Below are 19,447 nucleotides of genomic sequence, written 5' to 3' on the forward strand. Positions count from 1 at the left end.
AGATGTAGTACACATGGTATAGCATGCATGGCGTATGATGCATTGTATAGTATACATTGTGTGGGCTACGTGTTACAGTATGCATGACACACTGATAGTGAATGATATAGGGCCTTCGAAACTACGACAAATGTCCTTGTGGACAAATACAATCCATGTCCCGTGCCGTTGAATCATGCCAACTAGCTAAACTGGGGACCTATGGGCTTCGAGTGCTGGTGATGACAAGTCCTAAGGTGGCTGGAATTACACACCGAGTCTGCACACGCTAAATAAGTGAGCGAGCTTTGTTGATTGGCTGGAGCTGAGGTCCACCCTGGGGACTGATTCCAGTTGGGGCAGTGGTGCTAGCACATTATACTGAGCTCCCCTGTGGTGCCAGTGTCTTTTGGGCACTGATTGTGCCACCAGGACGCCGACAGTTACCCTACTCGGGCAGCGTGAAGCATGTCCCTGGTGCTTACTTCGTGCCTTAGGTGGGGGCTGCTGGTCAAACACTGGCAATGCGCCAGGAGCAGGGACCAGATTATCAGGAATTTCTCAAGGTTCAGCCTCTGATAGGAGTTGCCAACTCTGGTTGGGTGTATTCCTGGAGGTTTTGTCACATGACCTCCTGCCTCGAACTGCTCCTCCCCCACACTCCCGCCATTGGTCCATCCTCCGGGTGAAGTGTCTTCCCATGGCCAATTGGAAAGGGAACAGACTCCTTGTTACCCAATTGGATCACCATGACTGTTAGTGAAACAGCCCCGTTTCCCCCATCTCCAATATTTTTACAACTAATAAATGAAATTGTTCAAAGAAAATGCAGAAAACACAATTTGTTTATAATTTTTCTCCCTGGTTTGCTCACAACATTGTCTGGGAGATTAATTTTAAATTCTTGGAGACTCGGTTGGTAACCCTACTGAGGGGCGGTCGAGGGGACGATGCAAGGGAGCGAAGGGGGATTGGGATTGTGGCTTGATTACAAAGGCTACGGGGAGTGATGTGAATCGCAACAAAGGTTGCGAATTTCAAACCTATGGGAGGCAAAATCTAAAAATGTCATCGGGAGACAGGAGTCCCCTCACCATCGTCCAGACGGACTGACCCCAAAGTGGGGCCCAGACGGACTGACCCCAAAGTGGGGCCCAGGCGGAATGGTGCAGATTCCACAAAACTAAGTAGGAAAAATGGATTTATATTTTAGAAAATTGGCTTTGGGAATGCAGTTTATAGTTTAGAATGTTTTGTACACCTCACTCAAAAAAAGCCCCGGACTACCCAGTCCAAAAGCAGATGGATACAAACCTACCTCAAGAAGAAAGAAAGAACCTACTATCTCTGTAACCTCCTCCAGCCCCTCAACCCTCCGAGGTCTCTGCGCTCCTCCAATTCCAGCCTCTTGAGCAGCCCCGATTTTAATCACTCCACCATTGGCGGCCGTGCCTTCAGCTGCCTGGGCCCTAAGCTCTGGAATTCCCTCCCTAAACCTCGCCGCCTCTCTCTCCTCCTTGAAGACATTCCAGAGCTTAGGGCCTCTGCAGCTGAAGGCATGGCCACCAATGGTGGGGCGCTTAAAAGTGGGGACACTCGAGAGATCAGAATTAGAGGAGGGCAGATATCTCAGAGGGTTGTAGGGCTGGAGGAGATTACAGAGATAGGGAGAGGCTATGTTAAAGGCACAATATAAATGCAAGTTGTTGTTGTTGAGGAGGAAGAACAGGTAGGTCAGGGGATTTGGAGTTTAGAAGGAGAAAGAGGTGAAAGTTCGATGAAGCACTGACCGTAATGGTAGGGATGAAATAGAGAGATGCAAGCAGGGTTGTGATGGAGGGGGGTTGGAGGCTGGAAAGGAGAGAAAGATCAGCGATAAATTATTTATAGGGATTGAGGATTATTTATATGGAATTTCACCTCAGGAGATTAAATTGGAACAATAGAGTCCATGATAGGGTGGGGTAGAGTCCATGATAGGGTGGGGTAGAGTCCATGATAGGGTGGGGTAGAGTCCATGATAGGGTGGGGTAGAGTCTATGATAGGGTGGGGTAGAATCTATTTTAGGGTGGGGTCGAATCTATCATGGGTGGGGTAGAATCTATCATGGGTGGGGAGAAGTGGGATTGATGGGCCAAGTGGCGTTTTCTTGTTAATTTTTGTTATCTTTACATGCATTTGATATAAAATGATTCAAATATTTACAAAAAACACAGCACAATATTTAGTGCAATTAGGCAAGATAAGGATTGTTTATCGGATGACAAGCTTCTTCCTTCCGTCCTGTTCCGAAGTACGAGAGGATCTAGAAGAGCCTCACAGTTTTTAATCTGTGTGAGGAACCACAACAGTCTCGAGAGCTCCTTTCCTCTGCTCGCCATCTCCCGACCTCCTTGCTGAGCAAATGCTGCAGAGATGTTTCTGATTAAAAGCTCCCAGCCACAAGAATGTTCCCGCACCCAACCCCTCCACTTCTGCCCCTAATTTAGAATAATGCTAGCTGACTTGTTCCCATACTCCCAGAGTCGACTGCCCTGCTCGTGCTTTCCAGCGCCTGAGCTCACAGCCGTGATGGGGTCACTCCGACCTGAGGGGAATGCAATCTCCCAGGGCAAGGGTTTGACTCTCGTTCAGCTCGCGTGTTTGGAGGAGTTGTTTCTGCTGCCAGCGCACGTGATGAGATCTGCATCCTTCACCAGCAGGGTCGGACCTGATGGACTGTCTCCAAGGTCAGAGAGTGGGAGGGTCTTGTGTGCAAGTGACCATTCGAAAAAAAACTGGCCACTTTCTGTGCTCACAGTAAAGCCTGGGACTTACCCTATGCCACATCATCCTACCAACACTTAATGGGAATGGGTTAACGTCTCTTGTTAAAACAGCAGACAGAGGGGTTTGAGGCAAATGCTTTAACTGTATATAACATAATGTTGCAGAGTGTAATTTTCAGGCTTAATAATCCTAACAAATTTGCATTTGTATAGCACCTCTTTCCTACATTACAACAGTGACTGCACTTCAAAATTACTTCATTGGCTGTAAAGCGCTTTGGGACGTCCTGAGGTTGTGAAAGGCGCTATAGAAATGAAAGTTCTTTCTTTCTGATCACACATGTTGTACAGAGCCTTGGTCAGACCACATTTGGTGTTCAGTTCCGGGCCCCGCACCTCAGGAAGGATATATTGGCCTCGGAGGGGGAGCAGCGCAGATTCACCAGAATGATACCGGGGCTAAAAGGTTAAATTATGAGGACAGGTTACACAGACTGGGCTTGTAGTCCCTCGAGTTTAGAAGATTGAGGGCGATCTGATCAAGGTGTTTAAAAAGTTAAAAGGATTTGATTTGTACAGAGAAACTATTTCTTCTGGTGGGGGAAAATTAGAGCCAAGCCGTTCAGGAGTGAAGTCAGGAAGCACTTCTTCACACAGAGGATGAGGGGGGGTGAAATCTGGGAAATTGCTCTCCGACCCCTCTAGATGATCGAAACTAGTCCAGGAGATCACATTGACCCTGACTTATATTACAGGGTAGCTACCTCTTGTACAAAGTGATCTCCTCCCCAGCCAGAAACAGGTTTCTGTGTTCTTCCTTAAGGATGAAGGAAACTGGGATTGGGTAGGGCCGGGAAATGAAACAGTAAAGTACATTAGGAGCAGTGTAGCCTGATGCACTGGGAGTTTAGTGGGGGGTTCAAGTGCCGCTCCCGCTGCTTGCTCCTGCCATCTTAGGATAAGTATTTATTAAAGAGAGAAAGACTTGCATTCATATAGCGCCTTTCACGACCACCGGACGTCCCAAATTGCTTTACAGCCAATGAAGTACCTTTTTGAAGTGTAGTCACTGTTGTAATGTAGGAAACACGGCAGCTAATTTGTGCACAGCAAGTTCACACAAACAGCAATACGATAACGACCAGATAATCTGTTTTTAGTGATGTTGGTTGAGGGATAAATATTGGCCAGGACACCGGGGAGAACTCCCCTGCTCTTCTTTGAAATAGTGCCATGGGATCTTTTACGCCCACCTGAGAGATCAGACAGGGCCTCGGTTCAATGTCTCATCGGAAAGACAGCACCTCCTCGGTGCTGCACTGGGAGTCTCAGCCTAGATTTTTGTGCTCAAGTCTCTGGAGTGGGGCTTGAACCTACAACCTTCTAGCTCAGAGGTGAGATTGCGACCCACTGAGAATTACTTATTAATTAGCTGTTAGAAGTTTTTAAGCTCTGACACATATGTAAAGATCACAAAGGAGCAGGCAGACAGCCAGTGGTGTGTTATGTCTGACATTGGTGATAGGTACTCGATTGCCTTGGCCTGAGCACATGGAGTTTGATAGTGCTGTTATCGTTGTATTGTGTCTGACATTGGATATAGGTATTCGATTGCTTTTGCCTGTAAGAGTGTGTTTGGATCAGCCATTAAAAGCAACATGAACTGAGCTCTGCATACGGCCTCTGGATTATCTTTGCAAACGCAACATTTGGTGACGAGGATGGCTGAAATCTCTTCCACCACCTCCTCCCTTCCTTGCACTACCCAGTGAGCCCCCAATCCCATGGGTTCGCTGGTTACAGTCCTTTGAAACCTACCTCATTGCTCTTGGACTAGAAAATGTGAGTACAGCACGGAAAAAGGCACTGTTATCCCATTGCTTGGGAGCGGAGGGCCAGCGTGTTCTTGGGACATTATGCACAGCAGACTCAATTCAAACATATGATGTGGCTGTGGCTCTGTTAAGCACACACTTCTCTGCCCCACAAAGTGCCCTCCTGCGGCGATTCATTTTTAGACAGCGTCACCAACTCCCTGGCGAGTCGGTGCATCAATACGTGGCTAATTTGAGGGGGTTAGCTAGCTCGTGCAAGTTCGGTGCACTACAAGACGAGATGGTGCGTGATCAACTAATAGAGCACACCAACAACGTGAGAGTGAGCGAAAGACTGTTACTCGAGTCCGACGATCTGTCGTTGTCACAGGCAGTCAACATTGCCTTTCAAGTGGAGTCTGCAGCCGAATGTGCAGCGAAACTAGCACATACACCCAGTGACAACGCCCTCGGCCCCGACAGCTCTGACACGGTAATGCTCGCGTGACGGCAGCAACGCGCGCTACCGCGGCAACAGCGTGGAAACTTCGGATCTTGTTCACATGCTACCAGAGCGCAGAATTGCCCCGCGTGCGGCCAAGCCTGTCGCAATTGTGGAAAACAAAATCACTTTGCCAATGTCTGCCGCTCTGCCCCTGTTGCTACAAATGAACACACTCTTACAGGCAAAAGCAATCGAATACCTATATCCAATGTCAGACACAATACAACGATAACAGCACTATCAAACTCCATGTGGTTAGGCCAAGGCAATCGAGTACCTATCACCAATGTCAGACATAACATGGTGGAAGAGGGACAGAGTTCAATGTGGAGCTGATAAAATCTTCACCTGAAAGGACCTGGAATTCTTTATAAATGAACGATGACCTGCGGTTGATTAATACTCAAAGAACAAAACTTGAAAAGTAACGCTTCTCATTTGAAGGAACACGGAAGACTTCCCTCATCAGTCAGTGTCAGTGAAATCATCTGAAGGAGTGCATTCTAAATCAGCCAAATAGCAACTCTTGTTTCTGGGGTAATGGTAAAGTTATTCCTTTTTCCCCCCACACATGTTTCGTTCATTATAATGAAGGATGCTGGTGCTGTGCAATCGAACACTTTCTATTTTGCCCATTCTGTGCCAGCATTAAGCACTCCCAGGTCGTACAGTACAGCTAGAACCAGTGTAAACCTCCCTCTATTTTACCCCAATAACGTACCTCAGCCCCAAACTCAGAAGATTGCCCCCTGCTATACCGCTGTGGTACATTGGTGTAATGTGAAGCCAGGTGATGAGACGCAGAGTACAGGCCACTGATGCTCCTCTCCCTCCAACAAAGGAGGAATATTCAGAGAGGGTGAGTTAACCACTGGTGCGTCTCTTCTCAACAACAAGACAGGTATCAACCGTGGCTCAGTGGGTACCAATCTTGCCTCTGAGTCAGAGGGTTGTGGGTTCAAGTCACACTCCAGGGACTTAAGCGCATAATCTAGGCTGACGCTGCACTGGAGTGCTGCACTGTCGGAGGTGCCGTCTTTCAGTATAAATTGAGGCCCCGTCTGCCCTCTCAGGTAGATGTAAAAAATCCCATGGCACTATTTCGAAGAAGAGCAGGGGTGTTTCCCCCGGTACCCTCAACCAGCATTGCTAAAATTAGATTATCTAGTCATTTATCACATTGTGGGACCTTGCTGTGTGTAAATTGGCCGCCATGTTTCCTACTTCCAACAGTGTCTACACTTCAAAAAGCATTTAATTGGCTGTAAAGTGCTTTGGGACGTCTTGAGGTCCCAAAAGGTGCTATATAAATACAAGTTCCTTGAACACTACAGACACTGTACACCAACAGCGAAAACCTTACTGTAAACACTGTATTGTGTGTCTGCCTGCTCTCCTGGACAGGGATGGTGTGTGAACAGGGAGAGACATTAAGAAAGGACATTCTGTTTTTATTTCAGATTTCCAGCATCTGCAGTATTTTCTTTTTGTATTGAAGAAAGGATGTACTGTTCTTGCCATGGGAGTGCTTGATGCCAACGCCAGGTAGTAAGTTTGGAAAAAGAGCTCCACTCACCAGCAGTGATGTCCCTTCACCATGATGAGCACAGAATTACTTTGACAAGTATTGGCTTGGCTCGGGGTTCTACAGTATAATGTCCAGATAGAAACAGATCATTGGTAAACCTCTGCACTGCAGCCCTCTTACTTATTTAGGCAATGATTCAGTTAGAACAAAACACGGAACAGGAAGCTAGATTTTACACATAAAGTATCATATTTCCAAACACATTGCAGCCTCTGAATGGGACTTTCCAATGGGTTCTCTGTATTCAGTGCACTGAACATGCAAATGGATAATCAGGGAAAATCCTATGCTTGGAGCAGGAAATTGAAACAATGGGAGTGACTTGCACGGTGTCAACCTGAGTCTCTCACTTCTGAGTCAGACGGTTGTGGATTCAGAGACGTGAGCACAAAGACTAGGCTGACACTCCCAGTGCAGTAATGAGGGAGTGCTGCACTGTCGGAGGTGCTATCTGTCGGATGAAACGTTAAACTGAGGCTCCTGTCTGCCCTCTCAGGTGGACGTAAAAGGCATAGTGGTTAGCACTGTTGCCTCACAGCGCCAGGGACCCGGGTTCAAATCCGGCCTCGGGTGACTGTCTGTGTGGAGTTTGCACATTCTCCCCGTGTTTGCGTGGGTTTCCTCCGGGTGCTCCGGTTTCCTCCCACAGTCCAAAGATGTGCGGGTTAGGTTGATTGGCTATGATAAAAATTGGCCCTTAGTGTTAGGGGGGATTAAATACGTGGGGTTACGGGGATAGGGCTTGGGTGGGATGACTGTCGGTGTAGGGACCGGGTGCTAGGGTTTGGATGATCAGCCATGATCTCGTTGAATGGCGGAGCAGGCTCGAAGGGCCGAATGGCCTACTCCTGCTCCTATCTTCTATGTTTCTATGTTTCTATGTCCCACGGGCATTATTTTGAAGAAGAGCAGGGGAGCTCTCCCCGGTGTCCTGACCAATATTTATCCCTCAACCAACATCACAGATTATCTGGTCATTATCACATTGCTAATTGTGGGAGCTTGCTGTGTGCAAATTGGCTGCCGCGTTTCTACATTACTAACAGTGACTACACTTCAAAAAGAAGTCCTTCATTGGCTGTAAAGTGCTTTGGGACGTCTTGAAGTGCTATAGAAATGCAAGCCTTTCTTTGCTTTTTTTCCTCTCAAATTATGCTGCGAATAGTGTGGAATGCGGAGAGCGTAAACAGTGAAGAATTTCATCTTGAGGTAATACCTTACTGTAAACACTGGGATTCCAAGCAAGCCCTCCGATGCAAGCAGTGCAGCCTCTAGCCTTGTAGCTATCGGGTTGCCAAGCAACAATCCACTTGTTGCTCTCACTGAAATTGTCCCGGGTACAGTGACATCTCTGTACTATTTCTTGATTAAGAAACAGGTGAAAAGGAGACACATCATCTGAAATAATTGCAGCAATTCGGACGGGGACAATGCCATTCTGTTATTATGATGCGCTCAGGCTTTGACTATAATTTACAGCCAATAATTGGGAGCCTTCTAGTTACCGAGGGAACCAGTCAATGCCAGGCTCACTGGAGCCACCAACTCCTCTGAGTCAGACGGTTGTGTCACCCTCTCCTCTAAATATCAGCGCCCATGGATACATGAAAACAAATAATGAGAATTTGCATTTATATACCGCCTTTCACGTCCTCAGGGCGTCCCAAAGCGCTTTACAGCCAATCAATTACTTTTGAAGTATAATTACTATTGATATATGGGCAAATGCGGCAGCCAATTTGCACACAGCAAGATTCCACAAACAGCAATAAGATAGGTGTAATGTCCGAGTATAAATAATACACGGACTGCAGGAGAACAATAAAACAGGTATTTACTTGAATAGAGGGTAACTTAAGACTGAAATACAGAAGCCTGCTATGGCTTTATATACAGGGGTGGTCACTGCCGGTACTGCAGTAGAGAATCAGTTCTTCTCTTAAAGGCACATACACAACAATTCCTCCCCTTTTAGATAAACAGTACATAACATTCATTTAACAACTAAATAATAACTAATTACAATTACAATTTTCTCTGTACTATATACATCAACTGAAATAATCATTTATAAGTTCAGTCTTTGAGGAGGCTTCCTGTTCCTGACTGGATAGCGCCTTTCTCGAGTATCCTGTTCTTGCGGCTGAGTTGATTCTGGCTCATTGTCATTGGTTGGTTCGTCAGCTTCCAATACCACTGCTTCTGAGGTAGACGCAATCTGTACTTCGGGTTGATTACCAGGTGCACCTGCTTGTGGTATGGGTTTGGCTTGTTCCTGTGACTCTAGAATCTGGTCAGCATGGCGTCTCACGATGCTCTCTCCAACGTCCACTGTGTACATTAGTGGTCCCTGCTGTGTGCATATCGTTCCTGGCTGCCATTTTTCTGTTTGGTAGTCGCGGGCCAAGACTGGTTGCCCTATCTTGAAGCTCCTGGTTGGCTTCTCATTTATGTGCTGGAATTGCTTATCCTCAACATCTCGTCTTATGTTTGGTTTGAGCAAATCCAGGCGACATCTTAGCCTTCGGTTGAAGAACATTATGGCTGGAGCTTGGTTGGTGACTGCATGTGTCGCATTCCGGTAAGCAAACAAGAAATTATCCACCTTGTGTTGTAGTGGTATGTCGTCATTATGCATTGCCTTTATGGCCTTTTTAAAGGTCTGAACAAACCTCTCAGCCAATCCATTTGTGGCTGGATGATATGGGGCAGATGTGTAATGCTTCACCCCATTATTCCTCAGAAACCTCTGGAAATCCTCTGACACAAACTGTGGCCCATTGTCAGAGCAAATCTGTTCTGGCAAGCCATTCCTGGCGAAGATGGTCCGTAGGACTGCAATAGTTTTCTCCGTGGTGGTGGAGGACATTTTGATGACCTCTGGCCATTTCGAATGGGCGTCCACAGCGATTAGGAACATTGAGTCCATAAATGGACCAGCAAAATCAATGTGTACCCGTTGCCATGGAGATGAGGGCCACTCCCATGGATGTGGCGGGGCCTGTGGTGGAGCGTTTTGGACCTTCTGGCATCCTGTGCATCTCTTGGTCATATCCTCGATTTCTTTATCGATTCCCGGCCACCACACAAACGCCCTGGCTAGGCTCTTCATTTTTACCCCTCCCAGATGACCCTCATGAAGCTCATTGAGCACTCTATCTCTCAACTTGGGTGGAATTACCACTCGGGATCCACACATCAAGGTCCCCCGGCACACTGACAGCTGTTCTCTCCTTGGCGAGAATGCTGGCAACAGTGAGTCGCCATGTGCTGGCCATCCCTTCACCGTCAAATCATAGACCCGAGAGAGTGTCGGGTCATTTCGGGTTTCTTTCTCTATACTTGAGTTTGTAACAGGTAGACATTCGACTATGGTCGCATGGAATATCTCAACAGGGTCCAATGCAGGTGCTTCCTCTACCGTAGGCAACGGTAGGCGCGGCAGCCCATCAGCGTTTCCATGCTGTTTCGTACCCTTGCACTCTATGTCGTACTGATGTGCCCCTAGAAAAAGTGACCATCTTTGCAGCCATTGCGCCGTCATCACCGGAACGCCCTTCTTTGGGTTAAAAATGGAGACCAGGGGCTGATGATCAGTCAGTAGGGTGAATTTCTGCCCGTGCAGATAGTGATTGAACTTCTTCACCCCCCACACCAGGCTGAGGGCCTCCCTGTCAATCTGGGCGTAGTTACGCTCGGCTGAGGTTAACGAGCGCGACGCAAAGGCTATTGGCCTCTCTGAACCGTCAGGGAATTTGTGTGACAGCACCGTTCCGATGCCGTAGGGAGACGCATCACATGCTAACTGAATCAGTAGTGTTGGATTGTAGTGGGCCAATACTTCTTTTGAAGTGATTAGGCATTTACATTTCTGAAAGGCACGCTTACAGTCATCACTCCATTTCCATGTTACTCCAGTTTGCAGTAGGGCGTTCAGTGGGTGCAGAATTGTGGATAAATTCGGCAAGAACTTATGGTAGTAGTTCACCAACCCGAGGAACAACCTCAGTTGCGACACATTTTCCGGTGCTGGAGCCTTGACTACAGCCTCAATCTTGTCCAGTATGTCTGTGCTGGTGTTTTGACTGAGGGTTACATGTTACGTTTCCTACATTACAACAGTGACTACACTTCAAAATGTTACCCCACTATTCAAAAAAGGTGGTAGAGAAAAAACGGGGAATTACAGACCGGTAAGCCTGATATCGGTAGTGGGGAAAATGCTAGAGTCCATTATAAAAGATGTAATAGCAGAGCACTTGGAAAACAGTGACAGGATCGGACAAAGTCAACATGGATTTACGAAAGGTAAATCGTGCTTGACTAATCTACTGGAATTTTTTGAGGATGTAACTGGTAAAATAGATAAGGGAGAACCAGTGGATGTGGTGTATTTGGACTTTCAGAAGGCTTTTGATAAAGTCCCGCATAAGAGATTAGCGTGTAAAGTTAAGGCACATGGGATTGGGGGCAAGGTATTGACTTGGATAGAGAACTGGTTGGCAGACCGGAAGCAAAGAGTTGGAATAAACGGGTCTTTTTCTGAGTGGCAAGCAGTGACTAGTGGGGTACCGCAGGGATCGGTCCTTGGGCCCCAGCTATTCACAATATATATTAATGATCTAGACAAGAGAACTAGATGTAATATCTCCAAATTTGCAGACGACACAAAGCTGGGTGGGCATGTGTGCTGTGAGGAGGATGCCGAGAAACTCCAGGATGATTTGGACAGGTTGGGTGATTGGGCAAAAGCATGGCAGATGCAACATAACGTGGATAAATGTGAGGTTAGCCACTTTGGTGGCAAAAACAGGAAGGCAGATTATTATCTGAATGGCAATAGATTGGGAGAAGGGGAAGTGCAACGAGACCTGGGTGTTCTTGTGCACCAGTCGCTGAAGGTAAGCATGCAGGTGCAGCAGGCAGTTAAGAAGGCAAATGGCATGTTGGCCTTCGTAGCGAGAGGGTTTGAGTACAGGAACAAGGATGTCTTGCTGCAGTTGTACAGAGCCTTGGTGAGACCACATCTTGAGTATTGTGTGCAGTTTTGGTCGCCTTATCTGAGGAAGGAAGTTCTTGCCATGGAAGGAGTTCAGCGAAGATTCACCAGGCTGATACCTGGGATGGCAGGAATGACGTATGAGGAGAGATTGGGTCGATTGGGCTTATACTCGCTGGAGTTTAGAAGAATGAGAGGGGATCTCATTGAAACTTATAAAATTCTGACAGGACTGGACAGACTAGATGCAGGAAGGATGTTCCCGATGGTCGGGGAGTCCAGAACCAGGGGTCACAATCTAAGGATAAGGGGTAGGCCATTTAGGACAGAAATGAGGAGGAATTTCTTCACCCAGAGAGTGGTGAACCTGTGGAATTCTCTACCACAGAAGGCAGTAGAGGCCAATACATTAAATATATTCAAGAAGGAGTTGGATATATTTCTTAAGGCTAAAGGGATCAAGGGGTATGGGGAGAAAGCAGGGACCGGGTACTGAATTTGGATGATCAGCCATGATCGCATTGAATGGCGGAGCAGGCTCGAGGGGCCGAATGGCCTATTCCTGCTCCTATCTTCTATGTTTCTATGTAAAAAATACTTCATTGGCTGTAAAGTGCTTTGGGACCTCCGGTGATCATGAAAGGCACTATATAAATGCAAGTCTTTCTTTTAGACAGGAGCTCTCCTGCTCAGCTGTGGCTCAGTGGGTAGCACTCTCGCATCTGGGTCAGAACGGTCGTGGGTTCAAGTTCCACCCCAGAGACTTGAGCACATAATCTAAGCTGACACTCCAGTGCAGTACTGAGGGAGTGCTGCACTGCTGGAGGTGCTGCCTCTCAGGTGAGATGTTAAACCAAGGCCCTGCCTGCTCTCTCAGGTGGATGTGAAAGATCCTATGGCACTATTTCAAAGAAGAGCAGGGGAGTTCTCCCCAGTGTCCTGTCCAATATTTATCCCTCAACCAACATCACTAAAACATATTATCACGGTGCTGTTTATGGGAGTTTGCTGTGTGCAAATTGGCTGCTGCATTTCCTACACTTCAAAGTGCTTTGAGCACTATATAAATGCAAGTCTTTCTTTTGTCCTTCTTTGACTAATGCCATGAGATCTTTTGAATACACCTGAACAGGTACATGGGGCCTAGTTTTTTTAAATTCATTTTTGGGATGTGGGTATGGCCAACAAGGTTGGCATTTATTGCTCATCACTAGTTGCCCTGGAGCGAGCCATTGGCTCAGTGGGAGCCATTCCTTCCTCTGAGTCAGAAGGTTCAGGGTTCAAACCCCACTCCAGACAGTCCCGGCGAGTGGAGACTGGAGCTCCGGCTCGGAATTCTGGGTTGAGATCCAGCGGGATCCTCGCGTCCGGTGGGCAACCCCCTCCCACTCCTCGTATAGGTCGCTGGAACCCATAAAACCCTCACGCCGTAAAGGACTAATGCTCCTATTGGCTTGTATAAAGACAGTTACAGCCATGGAAGGAGCACCCCCTCCAAGTCACACACCATCCTGACTTGAAAGTATATCGGCCGTTCCTTCAGCGTCGTGGGTCAAAATCCTGGGACTCCCTCCATAACAGCACTGTGGGAGCACCTTCACCACACGGACTGCAGCGGTTCAAGAAGGCAGCTCACCACCATCTTCTCAAGGGAAATTAGGGATGGGCAATAAATGCTGGCCTTACCAGTTATGCCCACATCCGAGGAACGAATAAAAAAAAATTCAAATCTCTGCCAGTGAGACTTTAATCAACCTGCAAATCCTTCCACTGCTTCACCCTGATCCCTCCAAGGGAAGAGGTGATGATATGAAAATGCAACTGTTACATCTGAGTGTCTCGCTAGGCCATTTCAGGGGGCAGTTAAGAGTCAATCACATTGGTGTGGGACTGGAGTCACATATCGGCACAGACCGGATAAGGACAGCAGGTTTCCTTCCCTAAAAGACATTGGTGAACCAGTTGTGTTTATACAACAATTCAACAGCTTCATGGTCACTTTTACTGATTTCACCGATGTTTTCTAAACTATGTTCAAATTCTCCAACTGTCATGGTGGGATTTGAACTAATGTTCTGGGTTATTTGTAGTACTACACTACATCTCATCTGAGAGACGGCACCTCCGACAGTGCAGCACTCTCTCAGTACTGCACCGAAGTGCCGGTCTAGACTACGTGCTCAAGTCTCTGGAGTGGGACTATGACCCCACAACCTTGTGACTCAGAGGCGAGAGTGCTACACACTGAGCCACGGCTGATACCTTAATAAGACCCCTCTTGCTTGTCCTCATGTTCCCCCACCCTGGGTTGGCTCATTCAGGCTGAATTTGTGAAGGTGTATCCCTCCTCGTCCCCTGACGTCACATCACATCACAACCGTGGACTCATTTCCCATGGGTAGAAAATGATGAGGCCAGCAATATGCAGTCCGTGCGATTAAAGTCGGTGCCGGGAGCACATATGCAAACCTTCAGACTGATCCGAGACCTTCATGAGTTCTTCTGCGGTAACGTTCTGTCGCAGTGTGGTGATTATTCTTGTTTTATAAGAAGCATTGTAATTGGTTGCCTGTTTTCCTGCCTTGAGATATATGCTGTAAACTTATTGGTTAGTTGATTCCATGTGACCTGTGGTGGCCATCTTAAATTCAGTTTTCTACAGTTTGGTTGAGACTGGGTGCTCAACATGTACTTGCTGGTTTTTTAAGGTTAATAAAGCCTAGCTTTTGAAAGGCAATCTACTCTTTATTTCAATTTATTAACCTTTTGCTATAATGGAACGATATCTTCGACCGGAACGATTTAATGCTGACCCTAATTCTGCAGGAGTGGATGATCAATGGAAACATTGGTATCGTACATTTAAAAACTTTTTGGGTGTGTTGGATCAGCAATCTCTAAATAAGTTGGACATACTAATCAACTACATTGCTCCGGATGTGTATATATAAGTATATTTTGGACTGTGAAACTTATGAATTGGCTATTGCTACGTTGGAAAAAAAAATTGTTAAACCCAAAAATGAGCTATTTGCACGTCACCTTTTATCTGCCCGTAGGCAGCAGGCGGGAGAATCCTTGGATGCTTATTTACAAGCACTCCGGCGCCTTGGTGCTAACTGTAATTATAAGGCCGTGTCTGCAGAAGAACATAGGGAAGAGTCGGTACGGGATGCATTTATTAATGGATTACTGTCTAGATCAATTCGTCAGCGGTTATTAGAAAATAAGATCTTGGATCTTAAGAGTGCTTTTGAGCAAGCCTCTACATTGGATTTGGCTCAGAGAAGTTCGGATTCTCATGCTCTTTTTGATCGGCCTGCGACCGTGGTTTCGGCAGTTCCGGATGAAAGGGAGTTACGTGGATTTAATAGGAGTGGTTTACCAGATTCCGAAACAGTTTCTACTTCGGCAGCTGTTGCCTCTAGGATTCAGAAGTGTTATTTTTGCGGGAACGCCCGGCACCCCCGTCTGAAGTGCCCTGCCCGGGAGGCTGTGTGTAGTAAATGTGGCAAGGGAGGTCATTACGCACGTGTTTGCAAATCGGTTGCCTCCTCTGCGACCATTCAGCCTTTAGATAGGGCGTTTATTGCATCAGTTTCTGCCGCCTTTTCCCATGGCCTAAACAAAGCTATAGTTATGGCCCAAGTTAATGGGTTAGAAGTGAAGGCCCTTATAGATACGGGCAGTACTGAGAGCTTTATAAGTCTTCAGTTTGTGAGGGAGAAGCGTTTGAAAATTTCGCCTGTTTCCTATCAGGTGTGTATGACTCAGACGACTCTCACCTCACAAGTAGCTGGTTGTTGCCTTGTGAAATTAATTCTCCTAGGTAATACGTATACTGATATACGCCTATCCGTTCTGCCTAATCTCTGTGCGGACATTTTGATTGGTCATGATGTGCTTCAATTACATGAGTCCCTCAGTCTTTCTTTCGGAGGAACCAAGCCACCTTTGTCTATTTGTGGATTAACTTCTTTATTCATTTCTCCATTATCACTTTTTTCCAATTTGATGCCGGACTGTAAGCCAATTGCTACCAAGTCAAGAAGGTATAGCAGTCAGGATAAAGAATTTATTAATTCTGAAGTTCAACGTCTTTTATCGGAAGGAATCATTGAACCTAGTTTTTCGCCCTGGCGGGCACAGGTAGTTGTCACCACTAATGAGAGACATAAGAAGCGAATGGTGATAGACTACTCTCAAACTATTAACAGGTATACTCAATTAGATGCGTACCCCCTGCCTAAGATTGATGAGCTTATCAATAAAGTATCTCAATATAAGGTTTTTAGCACTATTGACCTAAAGAGTGCTTATCATCAGATTCCTATCGCTAAGAGGGACAAACCATATACGGCCTTTGAAGCTGGCGGAAAGCTGTACCAGTTTTGCCGAGTACCATTCGGTGTTACTAACGGTGTCGCCTGTTTTCAACGGGCAATGGATGCTTTTATAAGTGATAACTCTCTCTCTGACACCTTCTCATATTTAGATGACATCACGGTGTGTGGCAAATCAAGGGTGGAGCACGATTTTAATCTAGAAAGATTCCTTCAAGTTGCGGAAAAAGTTGGCTTAACTTTCAATAAAGAGAAGTGTATCTTTTCGACCACCGAGGTAAATTTACTGGGGTATATTATCTCGGGAAACAAGATTAAACCAGATCCAGAACGGCTGCGACCACTGATTGATTTACCTTGCCCTACTAATTCTAAGGCCTTGCAACGAGTTGTTGGACTGTTTTCTTATTATTCTAATTGGATTGCAAACTTCTCGCAGAAGATCCGGCCCTTTATTCGGGTTACGACATATCCTCTATCATGGGAGGCCAGGATGTGTTTTGATAATCTTAAAAAGGATATCCTTGGAGCAGTTGTGCATTCTATTGATGAGCAGGTTCCCTTTGTGATTGAGACGGACGCTTCCGATTTTGCAATTGGGGCAACCCTGAACCAAAATGAAAGACCTGTGGCCTTTTTCTCACGTACTCTGAGCAATAGTGAACAGAGACATTCATCAATAGAGAAAGAGGCGTACGCAATAGTAGAAGCACTGCGTAAATGGAGACATTATTTATCTGGGCGACATTTTACGTTAGTAACTGACCAAAAATCTGTGTCCTTTATGTTTGATGTCAAACATTTTGGAAAGATTAAGAATGATAAAATAATGAGGTGGAGGATCAAGTTGGCATGCTACCATTTCGATATAGTCTATCGTCCGGGGAAGGATAATGTTGCCACTGATGCGCTGTCGAGGGCTTATTGTTCTGTGCTTCACGGAGATATGCTTATTAATCTTCATAATGCTTTGTGCCATCCTGGTGTTACGAGGATGATACACTTCGTACGCAGTAAGAATTTGCCCTTTTCAGTTGAAGACATCAAGCGGATGACTTCGTCATGCTCTGTCTGCGCCCGGTGTAAACCGAATTTCTTTAAGCCTCAACGAGCTCATCTTATAAAGGCTACTTCTCCCTTTGAACGCCTGAGCGTTGATTTTAAGGGGCCTCTTCCTTCAACGACTCAGAATCGATATATATTTACTGTTGTGGATGAGTTTTCAAGGTTCCCTTTTGCTTTTCCTTGTGCAGATGTATCAGCTGCTACAGTTATTAAATGTCTGACTCAACTTTTTGTCATCTTTGGGATGCCTGCGTATATCCATTCAGATCAGGGAAGTTCTTTTATGTCTTCCCAGTTGAAGGAATACCTCCAGAGTCGGGGAATTTCTACTAGCAGAACTACCCCGTATAATCCCCAGGATAATGGACAGTGCGAACAATACAATGGGGTGATCTGGAAGGCAGTTATGTTGGCTTTGACATCCCGGAACCTTAAGAATACACAGTGGGAAATGGTACTGCCTGATGCCCTGCATTCCATTAGATCATTGCTTTCAACGGCTACTAATGTGACCCCCCATGAAAGGCTCTTCAACTATCCGCGGAGATCCACTACGGGATATTCGGTACCTTCATGGCTTACTATGCAGGGACCTGTGCTGCTCCGACGCCATGTTAGACTGTCAAAGTATGATCCTTTAGTGGAGGAGGTGGAGCTATTGGAGGCAAATTCCCAATATGCTCACATTCGATTCCAAGATGGGAAAGAAAGTACGGTTTCAGTTAAAGACTTAGCTCCTTGTGGTGGCCAGCCCTCTCCTGAGGACATTAACAATAGCCATAATTCAGATAATGTTGATGTCGTCACAGATACTACGAACATTTCCAATCCTATTGCAGACACTTACAATTCTCTTAGTCTGCCCCTGATGGATGTTCATGACCCTCCCAGTCTACCTTCTAATGGGACTTCCAATCCGGAAACCGTTGATAATCGGGATATTGATAGCCTCCCTGCAGAAGATATTTCTGTGTCTCCTGGTGTGGGAGGGCAAGGAACTCCACCAAGGCTAAGAAGGTCGACACGAACAAGATATCCGGTCGACCGATTAAAAATGGACATTTAAAATAATTAATAATTTAATAGTAAAATTTTAAAACTGTTGAAGGCATTATACATGTATTGCTCTAGTCATAAATAACTAATTGTAAACTGTAAAGGCTACCTAGGTTGAAGTATATTTTAAAAGGAGGGGTGAATGTGGTGATTATTCTTGTTTTATAAGAAGCATTGTAATTGGTTGCCTGTTTTCCTGCCTTGAGATATATGCTGTAAACTTATTGGTTAGTTGATTCCATGTGACCTGTGGTGGCCAGCTTAAATTCAGTTTTCTACAGTTTGGTTGAGACTGGGTGCTCAACATGTACTTGCTGGTTTTTTAAGGTTAATAAAGCCTAGCTTTTGAAAGGCAATCTACTCTTTATTTCACGCAGTAGAGCGTGTTTACCTGGTGAAATATTCACAATCCAGGACGCAGCATCAATCCGACCGTAGCAATAACTGGAACAGGGTGGGATCAGATTTAACATCTGGTATACATTTAGCACCAAAAATTAGCATTTGTTTTTCTCCATGCTCACACACAGCCTCCAATCAGCCCAGAAAATTAAGGGACTGAGATCCTTTCATTCTTGGATTCATGTCTTGTTTGAGCAGTAGTTGCTCTAGATATTATCTGGGGGAGTTACTGAGAGCGAGAGTGTGACGGAGTTACCGAGAGTGTGAGGGAGTTACCGAGAGTGTGAGGGAGTTACCGAGAGTGTGACGGAGTTACCGAGAGTGTGACGGAGTTACCGAGAGTGTGACGGAGTTACCGAGAGTGTGATGGAGTTACCGAGAGTGTGAGGGAGTTACCGAGAGTGAGACGGAGTTACCGAGAGTGAGAGGGAGTTACCGAGAGTGTGACGGAGTTACCGAGAGTGAGACGGAGTTACCGAGAGTGAGAGGGAGTTACCGAGAGTGTGACGGAGTTACCGAGAGTGTGAGGGAGTTACCGAGAGTGTGACGGAGTTACCGAGAGTGAGAGGGAGTTACCGAGAGTGAGAGGGAGTTACCGAGAGTGTGACGGAGTTACCGAGAGTGTGATGGAGTAACCGAGAGTGTGACGGAGTTACCGAGAGTGTGAGGGAGTTACCGAGAGTGTGACGGAGTTACCGAGAGTGAGAGGGAGTTACCGAGAGTGAGAGGGAGTTACCGAGAGTGAGAGGGAGTTACCGAGAGTGTGAGGGAGTAACTGAGAGTGTGAGGGAGTTACCGAGAGTGAGAGGGAGTTACCGAGAGTGTGAGGGAGTTACCGAGAGTGAGACGGAGTTACCGAGAGTGTGACAGAGTTACCGAGAGTGTGACAGAGTTACCGAGAGTGTGACAGAGTTACCGAGAGTGTGA

This window comes from Somniosus microcephalus, chromosome 24, assembly GCF_052327205.1.
Source record: "Somniosus microcephalus isolate GS21.2 chromosome 24, FLI_Smic_1.0, whole genome shotgun sequence".
NCBI lineage: Eukaryota > Metazoa > Chordata > Chondrichthyes > Squaliformes > Somniosidae > Somniosus > Somniosus microcephalus.